The sequence below is a fragment of the Lactuca sativa genome, chromosome 9 (genome assembly GCF_002870075.4).
Source record: "Lactuca sativa cultivar Salinas chromosome 9, Lsat_Salinas_v11, whole genome shotgun sequence".
Lineage (NCBI taxonomy): Eukaryota > Viridiplantae > Streptophyta > Magnoliopsida > Asterales > Asteraceae > Lactuca > Lactuca sativa.
The window spans coordinates 35664483-35679019 of NC_056631.2; positions in this window are offsets into that span (position 1 = coordinate 35664483).

Sequence of the window (14537 nt, forward strand, 5' to 3'; positions counted from 1 at the left end):
CATCAATCTGAGCCCTTCCTCTTGCTTGCGGAAGTACCTGAAACCAAAACTGAAACTGTAAGCACAAAGCTTAGTGAGCTCCCCCAAACTACCACATACCATACAATAACATATAAAGCACATACTGGGCATTGCCCACTGCATCGGACCAAAGTCCGGACTAACCGGGGCCTTGCCCCCTGCATCAGACCAAAGTCCAGAAACTGCATCGGGCCGAAGCCCGGACTAACTGCGGCCTTGCCCCCTGCATCGGACCGAAGTCTGACTAACTGCATCGGACCGAAGTCAGGACTACTGGGGCCTTGCCCCCTGCATCGGACCAAAGTCCGGACTAACTAGGGCCTTGCCCCCTGCATCGGACCGAAGTCCAGACTAACTGGCTGAACATGACATAATGACATAACATAATCACAACTACTAGCATAAACACATATACTGCATACTGCATCGGACCGAAGTCCGGAACACATAACACAAAAACATGCTTGAATCACAAAGACGTCAAGCACACTGAACTACTGCCTCAGACCGAAGTCCGGAAACTACTGCTAACTAGACAGGTTGGCATTGTGGCCGTAGACCCGTTCCTACTGGAAGGAAACTCACCTGAACTGCTGAACTCGGACGATAACCCTCCGGATCCTAATCGACAACTCTCCGAAATGCTGCTCCTCTAGCTCCCTGAGCAACCAATACCAATAAACAACACTTAGACTAAACTGTCTTCCCAGGGTCAATTAAGTCAACTTTGGTCAAAGTCCTGGTCAAAGTCAACCTTCCTGATTGACCCGACTCGCTGAGTCAACCCGTCGACTCATCGAGTTCTTATACTCAGAAAACTCCCATAACACGACTCAACTTGCCGAGTCACCCAGGACTCGTCGAGTTGAACGATCTCTGAATTCCGTCTTAACCAACTCACTGAGTCGCCAACCGAATCACAGATCCGAAGCTTAACCAAAAGAGGTTGGGGTTCTGCGACCTGACTCGCCGAGTCCAAGAACAGACTTGCTGAGTCCAAGGCAATCTTCAACAGACTCGCCAAGTTGTTCTTCCAACTCGTCGAGTTCCTGCCCATCTTCATACAACTCGCCAAGTCTACCCATTTGACTCGCCGAGTCGTTTCAGATCTTAATCCATACAATGGCTTTTCGAGCCATGCAGGGGCTCCAAATTGTTTATCCACTCTTCTAAGGCCCACCCTTCACGCAAAGTTGCAAACTTTACGTGAAACCAAGGAGCCATAGGATTAAAACACTCTAGGGCTAGGGTTTAAGACAAACATGCTTCACCAACACACCAAGGGCTGATACTTTACGGGTTTTTGGACCAAGACAAGCCTAGATATGAAGTAGCAACCTCAGATCTGGACTTCTAACTTGAAATGGCTCCTTAACATGCCAAAATGGCCCCAAAACATCATCCAAGAAAAGATCTAGAAGCAACAAAGGGAGAGTGACAGATTGTTACCTTCAAACTGATGCTCACAACCAAAGAGTTGAATCCTCCAGCTCCTTAGTGGTCAAATCCTCCAAATCTTTTGTCTTGTAAAATCCCCAAGCTCACTTTCCTCCTCCTCTTACTCAAATTAGGGTTTGGAATCACTTAAAAGAAGCTTTTGGCCGACAAGGGGGCTAAGGAGAGGACATAAGGTCCTTTAAATAGGGTGCAAACCCTAATATTAGGGATTTTCTGGTCCAGACCATACTCGCCGACTCACCGAGTCGGTCATTATTCTATAACCCGGATCCAGCTCTGACTTGGCGAGTAAGTATACCTACTCGTCGAGTCCCTTCTTCAATCTACACTTTAAGCTCTTAACTCAAACTTCTGAAATTTGGGATGTTACAACTCTCCCCCACTTAAATTAGGCTTTGTCCTCGAAGCCTACTGCAGGATACGCTTCCGAACTAACCACTTGCATTGCAAACTCTGAATTGTCAAATAACTCAGGTCCTTCCAAATCCTACCACTGCACCCCTTTTTAAAATAACTTCTTCTCACGTGGCAGCCTTGCCAAAACTCATGCCGACCCACGGCCTCAATGTCATCACATAACAACCAAGTATCACCCGAGGATACTGTCCCTTTCCTGACAGGAACACACTTTCATGACTTGCGAAAGTTATATACCATAATAATTCACTGGGTCCTCTCCCGTTGCCAAACTATCCTCCCTTTTTCCATATCTGCCGATAACCCGAGCAACTCGCAAGGTTGGAACTCATTCTGTCCCCTTCATGAATCCATTCCTTTCATGCTAACTACCCTAGGTTCTCACTAGAACAACAGAATCCACAAATCTACTTATCCAAGTGATTCACTTATACTTGGCCATAAATCAGATAATCGTGCTATGAGTGGCTTGCCACTCCTCAAGCAATCCATAAAAGTCCAAAATACCATCCTGATGGAGACCTAAGACTTTCTGAAAACACTGAACTTCCTGAAAATGCTGAACTGCCTGATCACTGACTTCCTGAAACACTGAACTGCCTGGAATACTAACTGCCTTAAATGCTGAACTGCCTAAACACTAAACTGCCTGAAACACTGAACTGCTTGAACACTGAACTGCCTGAAACACTGAACTGCCTGAAACTCTGAACTGCCTGAACACTGAACTGGCTGAAACTTTGAACTTCCTGAAATAGCATGCTGCTACATGGCTGCTTTCCTATACCTCTCGAGACCTTCCTGGTCTCAATTCCCTCGACAGTCATCTGAAATATCGGATTCCATCCCAACTGCGGAGCCAAAGGACTCCCTATTTTTTTTTCGCCTCACACGACTTCTGAACAAGATCCTTCTCTGGAACTAGTTGCCACTAGTTATCATGTTACTGAGGCTTTAACATCCTCTTGATCCAACCGGTCGGGTCCGAGCGTCGAAACCTGATGTTACCAAACCACGGCTAAACATGACTGCTACATGACCAATTGTAGCCTTATGTCATAAATGACCTTAAGTCGTCCACTGCTTCCTTGCTCTCATAGCTGTAGTGGCACTTCTACAGTCTTATCTCTGGCTTAACCAGATCTAACCTGTCTGGGTAAATTTCGAAATCCAATCAGTGGATTTCCATCTCCTCACTACCACACCCGAACTGGTGGGTACTACTGTCCTTCCCACGTCCTAACCATGGACTCACGTGATCTACTAACCTAGTGAATGCTATGGCTACACCCGCTGACTTACAACACTCTAATACGATCTGACTGCTAATGAATGCTACAGCTACACCCGCAGACTTACAACACTCTAATACTATATGGCTGCTAGTGAAGGCTACGACTACACCCGCAAACTTACAACACTCTAATACTATCTGGCTGCTAGTGAATGCTACGGCTACACCTGCAGACTTACAACACTCTCCCTGCTGACTCTATCACTAACTACTATTCCGAGGGCAGCCTGACTCACCCGAGTCCTGCTAGCGATCCCCCAACCTGATTTCCACAACCAGCCCTCAATTATCCAAGGCTACAACTATCTGGTAGTTGATATTGCCATATTTATACCTATTTTTAGGCAATATTTAAGTACATTTTTATTAATAAGTTGATAATATGTTTAGAATAATGGTACTTATGACTTTAAATTGTTATTTTCAATCAATTAAAAGTATTTTCGAAGAGAGGGACCAAAAGTGACAATATGTAGAACATGGGAGACTTGGAACACAAGAGATGAATAAATCCACAAAAATTACTGAACCCACGACGTGGCAAAGTCAGCCACGACGTGGCATGAGAATTCTAGAAGATAAAGACCGCGTTATGGAGGAATCCTTGCCCGGTACGGATAACTTGGAGCCCACGACGTGGCCTGGATAGCCACGACGTGGCGCGAGATTTTGGAGGCTATTTAAGCATTCTTGATCATTACGAATGAGAAAAACTTTTTGACTGAAGAAAGGAGTTCCAGAAGGCGATTTTTAGCGGAAGAAAGGTTCTGGAAAAAAGTTTTCAACACCAAAAAGAATAAAGGTCTATATTTTAGTTAATTAAGAACATGTTTTCTATCACTTCAATTTGTGTTAGTTTGTTAGTTGCTATGATGAGCAGCTGAATCTAGCTACTCTTGTTTAGCTAGATGAAGCTTCTAACTTATGAGTAGCTCAATTTTTTATGGATTTATTTAGTTGGTAAAATTGCTTGTGTTTGATTTGTATAACCTAGCATGCTTATGTTTGTTTCTCTAATTGCTTGATTGCATGTTCTGTGTAGCTTAGTGACCATTAACTGCATGAACTTGTTTACCTAATGATTTAGTGAACATTGAATTGTTAGAGCTAGGATTGACCAATCTTAGTTAGTAATTAGAGTAAATAAGCTTAGCTGTGCTAGAGAACGTGTATTGTGACTATAATTGCGTTTTTATAACAAATATGACATAGCATATTTACATTCATAATTAGTTCTATGTTTAATTGTGTGTGAACATACATGGTTTGACATGAAGTAGTTAAATTATTGGTAAAGTTAGAACTAAATTACTAATACAATTAAAACCAACTTGATAATCCATAATCATTAGCTAGCCATAAGAAAGGAGTGGATTCAAACTAAACAAGAGTGTGTTTTTACTTATTGAATTTGAGTTAAGTTTGTCTGGTCTTGTAAAATCAGATAAAACTCCCTTTTAAACTTGTTAATAATTAGGTTAATTTAATAGTAAGTAAATTAATCAGTAACACCGTTCCTTGTGATCGACACCTGACTTACCTAAGCTATACTGTAATCTGACTAGGTACACTGTTTATAGGTGCATAGTTATTCTAAGTTTGTTAGGTTATAAATATTAAAACTAGTGGGTACTTTTGTGCACATCAGTAGTCTTACATCCTTGCTACATTTGCTTTCTGTCGAGAAAATCTTTCGCTGGGTTTCCAAACCCAATCGCCCACTAATATCAATTACATGAACTCAACGTTGGGAAGTTCCCACACTCCCAACTCTTGTACTTCTTTACCCACACGACCCCTCGGACTGCTTTCCCTTCCTTCTCAAAGATTACTAGCCCTTTTTAAGTTTATCATACTACCGCCCCGAATACTTGAAGGGTTCTCCCCCACTTTGATATGGCTAATTCCTTTACAACTCATAGCTCAAAAGGATTTCCAATCCTTCCTATCATCTAACGGTTCGATCTGCTATCAACCACATTTACCTTTGTTGGCGCTCCAACTAACCCTTTACTAGACTTGAACCAATCTTGTCGACTAATCGAGCACCTTTAATTCCCCGATTGTTCCTGCTTCAGTGACTGCATCCTGATAACCTGCGATTAAGGGGGGGGGGGACATCTTCGAACTACTATCCTATCATCCTCTGGTTACTCCACTGGGAACTCAAGCTTACCACTGTTGAAAATATAACTGATCTATATACAACTAACACCTTCCTGAAAATAGTGGGACACCACCGAGTCTCACTCACACTTTGCTACAATTACTGCATCCGAAGTGATCTGTTTACGGGGAACGTCCTCTACTATCATTCTAGATTCCAAGGTATGTAGATGGCATATGACTCAATCCCAAATAGGTAATATAATATTCCAATATAAGTACTTACTAAATCGGTGCAGTAACATAAAAACAACATCATAAATCATAATTTACAGGAAGGTAAAAGATACATACCCCAACATCCATTGTTGCTTGAATCCTTGTTGAAATCAACCGGAATACTCTGCTACGAGCCGTGGGCGTCCTTGCCCAACCCCGATGTCTTCTGGCGGTTCTCGAAGTCCCAAGGGTAGAAGTTGGCACCTGCCCTGCTGTATACAAACTCGGACAGTGGGCCTTCTTGTGGCCCCTCTGACTACAACGGAAACATATCAGATCAAGCCCCCTGAGCAATGGTGGTAGTATAATCTTTGCTGAAATGACCAGTCTGGCCGCACTTGAAACAACCAGGATCGCCACCTCTACTACTCTTACACGCTCCCCCGTGCGTCCTACCACACTTATCGCATCGACTGCGGCCCTGGAAGTCTCTCGATCTCGAACTCGGCCCTTTGGTTCTTTTGCCCGAACCTGTTGGCCACTGAACCTCATCTGGTTTCCTCTTCCTTTCTGACTCCCGGTAAATCTCTCGCTCCTATGCTACCGCGTCGCCCCCATCAATCTTCTGAACAACCGCTATCTGATCCTGAAGCATCTCGGTCAACCTATCAGTGACCCTCTTGACGATGTCGGGTAGCTCCTTGCAAGCGACTCGTGAAACCTCCGTAACGACCAAATCATATAGGGGACTCTCTTGGGGACAGGGTGCCCCACTCACTCACGAACCCTGATGGCAAGAGCTAAAAATAGGATCCCCCTCCCTGATGGATCCCTGGGATCCATAAGAATCGGGCTCTAGATGAGCCCTAAATTGCCCTGAAATTATCCCAGCCCTAAAGGCCTCAAGACGACTGTCCAAAAGCTCCATGATGGCCTCCTTAACTGAACCAAATATCACAGGAGTCTGATCAATGATGTTGCGCATAATCTCTGCAGAAATAACGTCTCTCATCTGATCATCAAACTGTCCGGCTCTAGAGCCTGAGCCAGATCCCTCCCCGGTACCTGAACTGCCAACTGATATCTCACGCAACGTCACCATGCTGAAAACATATCCCAATAACTGTCAGAATACTCATTGCTACCGAGGGATCTCACACATACTCCACCACTCCCTGGTTTCGTCTTGGCCCCTATTGAATCGAGTACGGATGCTCTACTTTCGGTAGTATGGGCCTATACTACCTTCCACATCTATCCGTACTTTCCTCAAGAACTGCCTCGACTCCACCAAGTCCCTTCTACTACTACTACTGATCTCTGTTACTCTCATCCTCGGCTTACACTAGGGAAATCTCATACTCTACCCAAACCAGTCCTCAGCTGCTGCAGGTCTCCTTGTAATGCCAATTAGCCATCACCTGAATACCATCACATGTAGTGAGGCTCGGATAATCCTTCGAGTAAGGGACTCATCCCTACAACGGTTAGACTCAAGCGAGAGCTGTGCAATATGGTCAAATCCAATACTCTAAGATTATTCAACCCTGATTACATGTGACTTGTCGTATTCACCTAATGGCTAACTCCCATCACTCGGATTCCCACAAAGCATAAAGCAAGCAACATTCAGACATAGGAAACTACTCAAGCAATTCTATCCTCATATCAAGGAACTGTACTAGCATACGATGCTAAGCTCATACTATCAGGCATAACCTAAACAGGCTATCCTACTACTGTCTACTCAATACTAACATGCAATTCTCATAAAAATGAAACACATATATAGCAGACACATAAGGCATCATCCATAGATCATCATTCCTATTCTAGCATGCTGTTCTACTGAAACTGATAACCATAACATAAACTTGTATGGGTAATTTGGGAGTACTTACTTGAGCTCGGCTGATCGCATGCACCACACCCTTTTCTCCTTTTTAAGAAAACTCTTTTTCTTTCTAATTTCTTTTTCAAAAATTCTTTTCAAAAACGTTTCTCTCTTAAAAATCTCTACCATTTCCTTAGTTTGAGTTCAGACATGCTCGAAAGCGTGCCCAAATCCCTCAAACCAGGGCTCTGATACCAACATGTAGCGACCCAAAATACGACCCAAAATTTTTTGTTTTAATATTACTAAAAATCGCAACATCAACTATTAGATAATAAAACCATGAATTGTATGTCTCAAAATGCCATAGTAAATGTATCAATTCAAAACTGAAGTTAATATCATATCAAAATATCAATAAAACTCCCAGGAATAAACTGCAACATTGGTGTGTGCCATGCCATCAATCTGAGCCCTTCCTTTTGCTTGCGGAAGTACCTGAAACCAAAACTGAAACTGTAAGCACAAAGCTTAGTGAGCTCCCCCAAACTACCACATACCATACAATAACATATAAAGCACATACTGGGCCTTGCCCACTACATCAGACCAAAGTCCGGACTAACCGGGGCCTTGCCCCCTGCATTGGACCGAAGTCTGGAAACTGCATCGGGCCGAAGCCAGGACTAACTGTGGCCTTTCCCCCTGCATCAGACCGAAGTCCGACTAACTGCATCGGACTGAAGTCCGGACTAACTGGGGCCTTTCCCCCTGCATCGGGTCGAAGTCCGGCTAACTGCATCGGACCGAAGTCCGGACTAACTAGGGCCTTGCCCCCTGCATCGGACCGAAGTCCTGCTAATTGCATCGGACCGAAGTCCGGATTTACCGGCTGAACATGGCATAGTATAATCATAACTACTAGCATAAACACATATACTGCATACTGCATCGGACCGAAGTCCAGAACACATAACACAAAAATATGCTTGAATCACAAAGACGTCAAGCACACTGAACTACTGCATCAGACCGAAGTCCGAAAACTACTGCTAACTAGACGGGTCGGCATTGTGGCCGTAGACCCGTTCCTACTGGAAGGAAACTCACCTGAACTGCTGAACTCGGCCGATAACCCTCCGGCTGCTAACTGACAACTCTCCGAAATGCTGCTCCTCTAGCTCCTTGAGCAACCAATACCAATAACAACACTTAGACTAAACTGTCTTCCCGGGGTCAATTAAGTCAACTTTGGTCAAAGTCCTAGTCAAAGTCAACCTTCCTGATTGACCCTACTCGCTGAGTTAACCCGTCGACTCGTCGAGTTCTTATACTCAGAAAACTCCCATAACACGACTCAACTCGCCGAGTCACCCCAGGACTCATCGAGTTGAACGATTTCTGAATTCCATCTTAACCAACTCACTTAGTCGCCAACCGACTCACAGATCCGAAGCTTAACGAAAAGAGGTTGGGGTTCTGCGACCTGACTCGCCGAGTCCAAGAACAGACTCGCCGAGTCCAAGGCAATCTTCAACAGACTCACCGAGTTGTTCTTCCAACTCGTCGAGTTCCTGCCCATCTTCATACAACTCGCCAAGTCTACCCATTTGACTCGCCGAGTCGCTTCAGATCTTAATCCATACAATGGCTTTTCGAGCCATGCAGGGGCTCCAAATTGTTGATCCACTCTTCTAAGGCCCACCCTTCACGTAAAGTTGCAAACTTTACGTGAAACCAAGGAGCCATAGGCTTAAAACACTATAGGGCTAGGGTTTAAGACAAACATGCTTCACCAACACACCAAGGGCTGATACTTTACGGGTTTTTGGACCAAGACAAGCCTAGATATGAAGTAGCAACCTCAGATCTGGACTTCTAACTTGAAATGGCTCCTTAACATGCCAAAATGGCCCTAAAACATCATCCAAGAAAAGATCTAGAAGCAACAAAGGGAAAGTGACAGATTGTTACCTTCAAACTGATTCTCACAACCAAAGAGTTGAATCCTCCAGCTCCTTAGTGGTCAAATCCTCCAAATCTTTCTCTTGTAAAATCCCCAAGCTCACTTTCCTCCTCCTCTTACTCAAATTAGGGTTTGGAATCACTTAAAAGAAGCTTCTGGCTGACAAGGGGGCTGAGGAGAGGACATAAGGTCCTTGTAAATAGGGTGCAAACCCTAAGATTAAGGATTTTCTCGTCCAGACCAGACTCGCCGAGTCGGTCACTTATTCTATAACTCGGATCCAGCTTCGACTCGGCGAGTAAGTATACCTACTCGTCGAGTCCCTTCTTCAATCTAAAATTTAAGCTCTTAACTCAAACTTCTGAAATTTGGGATGTTACAGTAATAACTGTAACTTCTATGTTTCCTCGAAAGAGTATCTAACTCTAGGCCTTGTTGACTACAGACGATGCTCAATCTTGCATTTGCTTTTCGTACTATGTTGGACTTTTAATCACAACCTACGAGTTATGAAATAAATACTTATTGAGTACTCCTTCTTCTTTTTAGGATAAGTACTTTCCTTTATCTATTGTAACAGATCGATGGGTCATGTTCTAATGACCTCTCATCGTATGACGCAAAGCTTGGACTCAAGTCTCTTAGAGTCAAATTCCATAATGGAATATACCTTCCTTCATATTCTAATGTGATATAATCACATTTTAGCATGTAGCATTTCTAGCTACAAGCTTTCTTTAACAACGAGCGTGATGCTATTGATTGCTTTGATTTCAATCTTCTGACTTAAGTCAGATATTACATCGAACTTGGTTCTTTGAACCACGTAACAAACTCATCGTAGTCGTACTCATTTGATATGACCACTAGGGTTGGAATAACAATCATCTCATTAGTCATTACCGAAACAATGGTAACGACATACTTGAATAAAAGAGACCAATCACTTGCTTCTTGGTAACCTTGTGACTTTCCCTGATCCAAGCGTGAGTCCTGTGCTTCTAGTAGTATAGATCTCTACTACTATTCACACTTACTCATACTCGTCCCAAGTATTGTCTCGCAGTCCCCAAGTCGTAAAATCAACAAACAATTTAACACATACGAATGTGTCCCATTAATCATAAAATTTTTCCTAGACTCTACTAGGACTTCTTCCGTGCGTATCTTCTATCATCAATCATGCTTCAACTCGATTGGTGATGGAAATTCTAGATTATGAGACAAATTCAAGAATTACACCAATCGTTCCATCATCCTGCCAATCGAAGGTGTACTTCAGATGTACCGTACTACTCTAAACGTTCCGTTATTTTATCAGACATATTCTAAAGGCAAGATACCACTCTTACGATATCTTCCGATAGTTGTCATTCACTATCATAAGCCTTTCATTTCCTCCATTTACTCAATTCTCTACGACTCTTCTCCACAACGTTTTGTACATCCAAGCAGACGTTCGGTGCATCAGGCGAAAATTTAAGATAAGAAAGCTTTATTTACGATAGACGTATAAATCCCCTTATCACTCCGAAACGTTTACATGCTAGTTCTAATACCGTAGTCGTACGCTTAGAATCCTAAACACATAAGGTTTCCAGATCCGGTCGGCAATAGACCATAGATCCGAACAAATAATAGCATATATGACAAACATATAGCATTTAGATCATAAAAGCATTTTAGACATCTTTCCTAAAATATACTAGTGCTCGTGTCTAAAATATGGTAGACACTCAATCCCACAATGTTATAACACACACACACACACACACATATATATATATATATATATAAATTTAGAATTCGCACAATATAAAATTCTCTCTCTCTCTCTCTCTATATATATATATATATATATATATATATATATATATATATATATATATATATATATATATATATATAACCAACTCTTACCCCACACCTTCAATCCTCTCAACGAGACTATCCATACCCATGGACCTCAAATTCTAGCTCTTACTCCCGGATCTAATCCATGTTCTCGAGTCCATAATTGTGCCTATTCCATACTCCCGGATAAGGGACAATTGGTCCATGTCTAAATCCATACTCTCAGACTAATGACAGATTCTATGTCATGTCCATACTCCCGGACTAAGGACAACTAACTATGTCTTAATCCATACTCTCGGATTAATGACAAGTTACTAAGTCCAATCCACACGCTCGGACTAGGGACAAATAACTATGTCTAATCCATGCTTCCGGATCAATGACATATTTTAAAGTTCTATTCTCCGTATATATCTCGGTCGTACTCATAAAGAGATACTACCCCATAATGATTATAACAAACCGTAGGATTACTCTTTAACCTAAGCTATCATCAAAGAAATCAGGTATGTTCTTTAAAACATAATTCAGACATCATCAAATAACTCACACAAAACATATATTTAATACATTCAAACAATATTTGTATTAAAATCATGTTCATGAAAGGGACTATGCACTCACATGATAAGACGATGCTCGGACACCACTACGGCTCTTAAAATAATAATCTTCGATGAAATCGGGATATCTTCCAAAAATCGGGCTTCTTGTGGGCAGATCTTTCGGCTCGACAACTCTATTTCTCGGGATCTTCGGGGCTTCGGGTGTCAAGATGATACCGGGGCTTCGGGACTTGCTTCGGGTGTCGGGATGATACCATACCGGGGCTTCGGGGGTATAACTTGCACGTAAAACGAGGCAATATGGAGTGAGAGGAAAGAAATTGAGCAACCAAATCGGCTGGACTCGACTTCTATTTACAGGAGGGGTCTGGCCCTCGAACGCAGGGCGTTCCCTTTGAACGTGGCGCGTAAGAGCGGGGTTCCAGTCTTATCTCTTATCCGGTTGAGTCAGTATCGACGTGGCCAATTCGGGGCCAAGCTATGAACGCGGGGCGTTCCCCAATTGAACGTGGGGTGTTCCCCTTTGGGATGTGTGCCTCGAACTTCAGAAAATGATAACTCTCGCATACGATCTCCATTTTCGATGTTCTTTATATCCACGCGTAGGTGAGACTATGCTCTACAACTTTCATTTAGACTTCGTTGGCTAATTTTGAATTTATTTTTTATTATTATATTTTTAACAGGCCGAGACAGGAAAAGTCCGTTAAAAAATCATAACTCCTCCATCCGACGTCCAATTTCGTCTGTCTTTTTACCGTTGCACTACTGTTAACAAGATCTTCGATTCCCTTTTAGATTGTTTCGGCTAGAAATCACTCGATCTCATATTCGAACTTTGGGCTACATACCGCTAAGCCGAAACTTAGAAAAATCATAACTTGCTCATACGAAGTTAGATTTGGACGTTGTTTTTATGCACGCTCTCAGTTTAACATATTATACGACTTTCGTTTAGATTGCTAAGGTTAATTATCGCTCTATCGTAAATTCACTATTTATGTCGCACAATGTCATGTCGGTTCTGTCGCGAAACTTCGACAGGTCATAACTTCTTCGTTATAACTCGAATTTCAACGTTCTTTATAAGTACGGAATCCTTGTAACTTATACTACAACTTAGTTAAGATTATTTCTTCAAAATAATCTTCCATCAAAAGTCATTTTTGATGTTCATTGTCTCTAAATTGACTAGCCCTGATCTAGTGCGTAATGTCACCATACTGAAAATACACCATAACAAACATCAGTTTACTCATCATAAATCGAGGGATCTCACATATGACAAGGTTTCCTGGATTTATCTCAGCCTTCCTTGATTCGAGTATGGATCCTCTGCTTTCAGTAGTATGGGCCCATACTACCTTCCACATCTATCCGTACTTTCCTCAAGAAATGCCTTGACTTCACCAAGTCCCATCTACTACTAATGCTTCACGCACTACTCTCAACCTAGGCTTGCCCTAGGGTAATCACCATCCCACTCTCTGCCACCAGCTGCATAAGAAGTCCCTGCTATCTCCCCTAACTAGCTCACGAATACCATTACACATCACTCAGACTAGATAATTCTTCGAATGAGAGACCTACCCTACAACGGTTGGTACTCAAACAAGAGTTGCGAAATAAAGCTAGAGCTAACCTTTTGAAATTATTTAGTCCTCGCAATATGTAATTTAACATATTCATTTACTAATTAGTAAAAGACAACTAGAACTCCTAAATGTTGGATTAATGTCTAAGTCCATAACTATTTTAGTATGTACTTGACCCGATGGTGCATGGTCCTTTTGGGTTGCCTTCACCAAAGCAACTTGATAGGATGAATTATGGAGAGAAAGAATTAATTATGATTTATTAATATATTATGAGAATAATATATTAAAGGAGAAATCATATTGTTTAATTAATATTAGTCAAGAATTAATAAGAATTAAGTTTGTGACTAAAAGACATTAATTAAACTTAAGGGACTAGAACTGTCAATTGTATGATAGTTGAATATTGAGCTAATGGACTCCATATTAAAGGGGTGGACGGATTCTATGGGAAAACCTATTAGAAATCGTCCTAGGCCTTTAAGGAAGGAGTCCATGGGTTGCTTAGGGCTTAAACATCCAAATTAGGGTTTCCTTGTTAGATAACCCTAATAGCCTCTCTATTTAAAGGACCCTTATGGCTCAAAAACGTGGTGAACTATTTGTCTAGGGTTTCCACACATTTTGGGCAACCTCCTTCTCTTCTCCTCTTCATCCTCTTGCTCTTGGTGTTTGTGAACCATTAGAGGAGTGACATTTGTGACTCTAAGCTTTCTAAAGTCAATACAAGAAGGATTTGAGATTGTTATTGCTACATAACAATCAAGGTATGATCTAAACCCTAATTTATATGTTATATTGATTATCATATACTAGATCTAGGGTTTATAGTCTTGGATGAATTGCATGTACAATAGAGAAACCTAGATCCAATCATTAGGGTTTGTATGAGCACATAGGATGTTTTTATGGATAAAACCCATCAGTGGTATCGGAGCCTTGATTGGTTTCTATTGTATTGATGCCTTGTATGTTTGTTCAAGCTTTAAAATCGATTTTTAGCCCATCTGCCTGATGAACTCGGCGAGTAGGCCCCTACTCGGCGAGTCCATAGGGGTACTCGGCGAGTTCGAGCGTCAGAAAGAGGGGATTTCGGGATTTCTTGCTGTTTTACTCATGGATACTTGCCTTATCTGTTTTAGATCATTAAAATCCGATTTTATACATATTTATGAGTATATCCTTGATTAAACAAAAGATA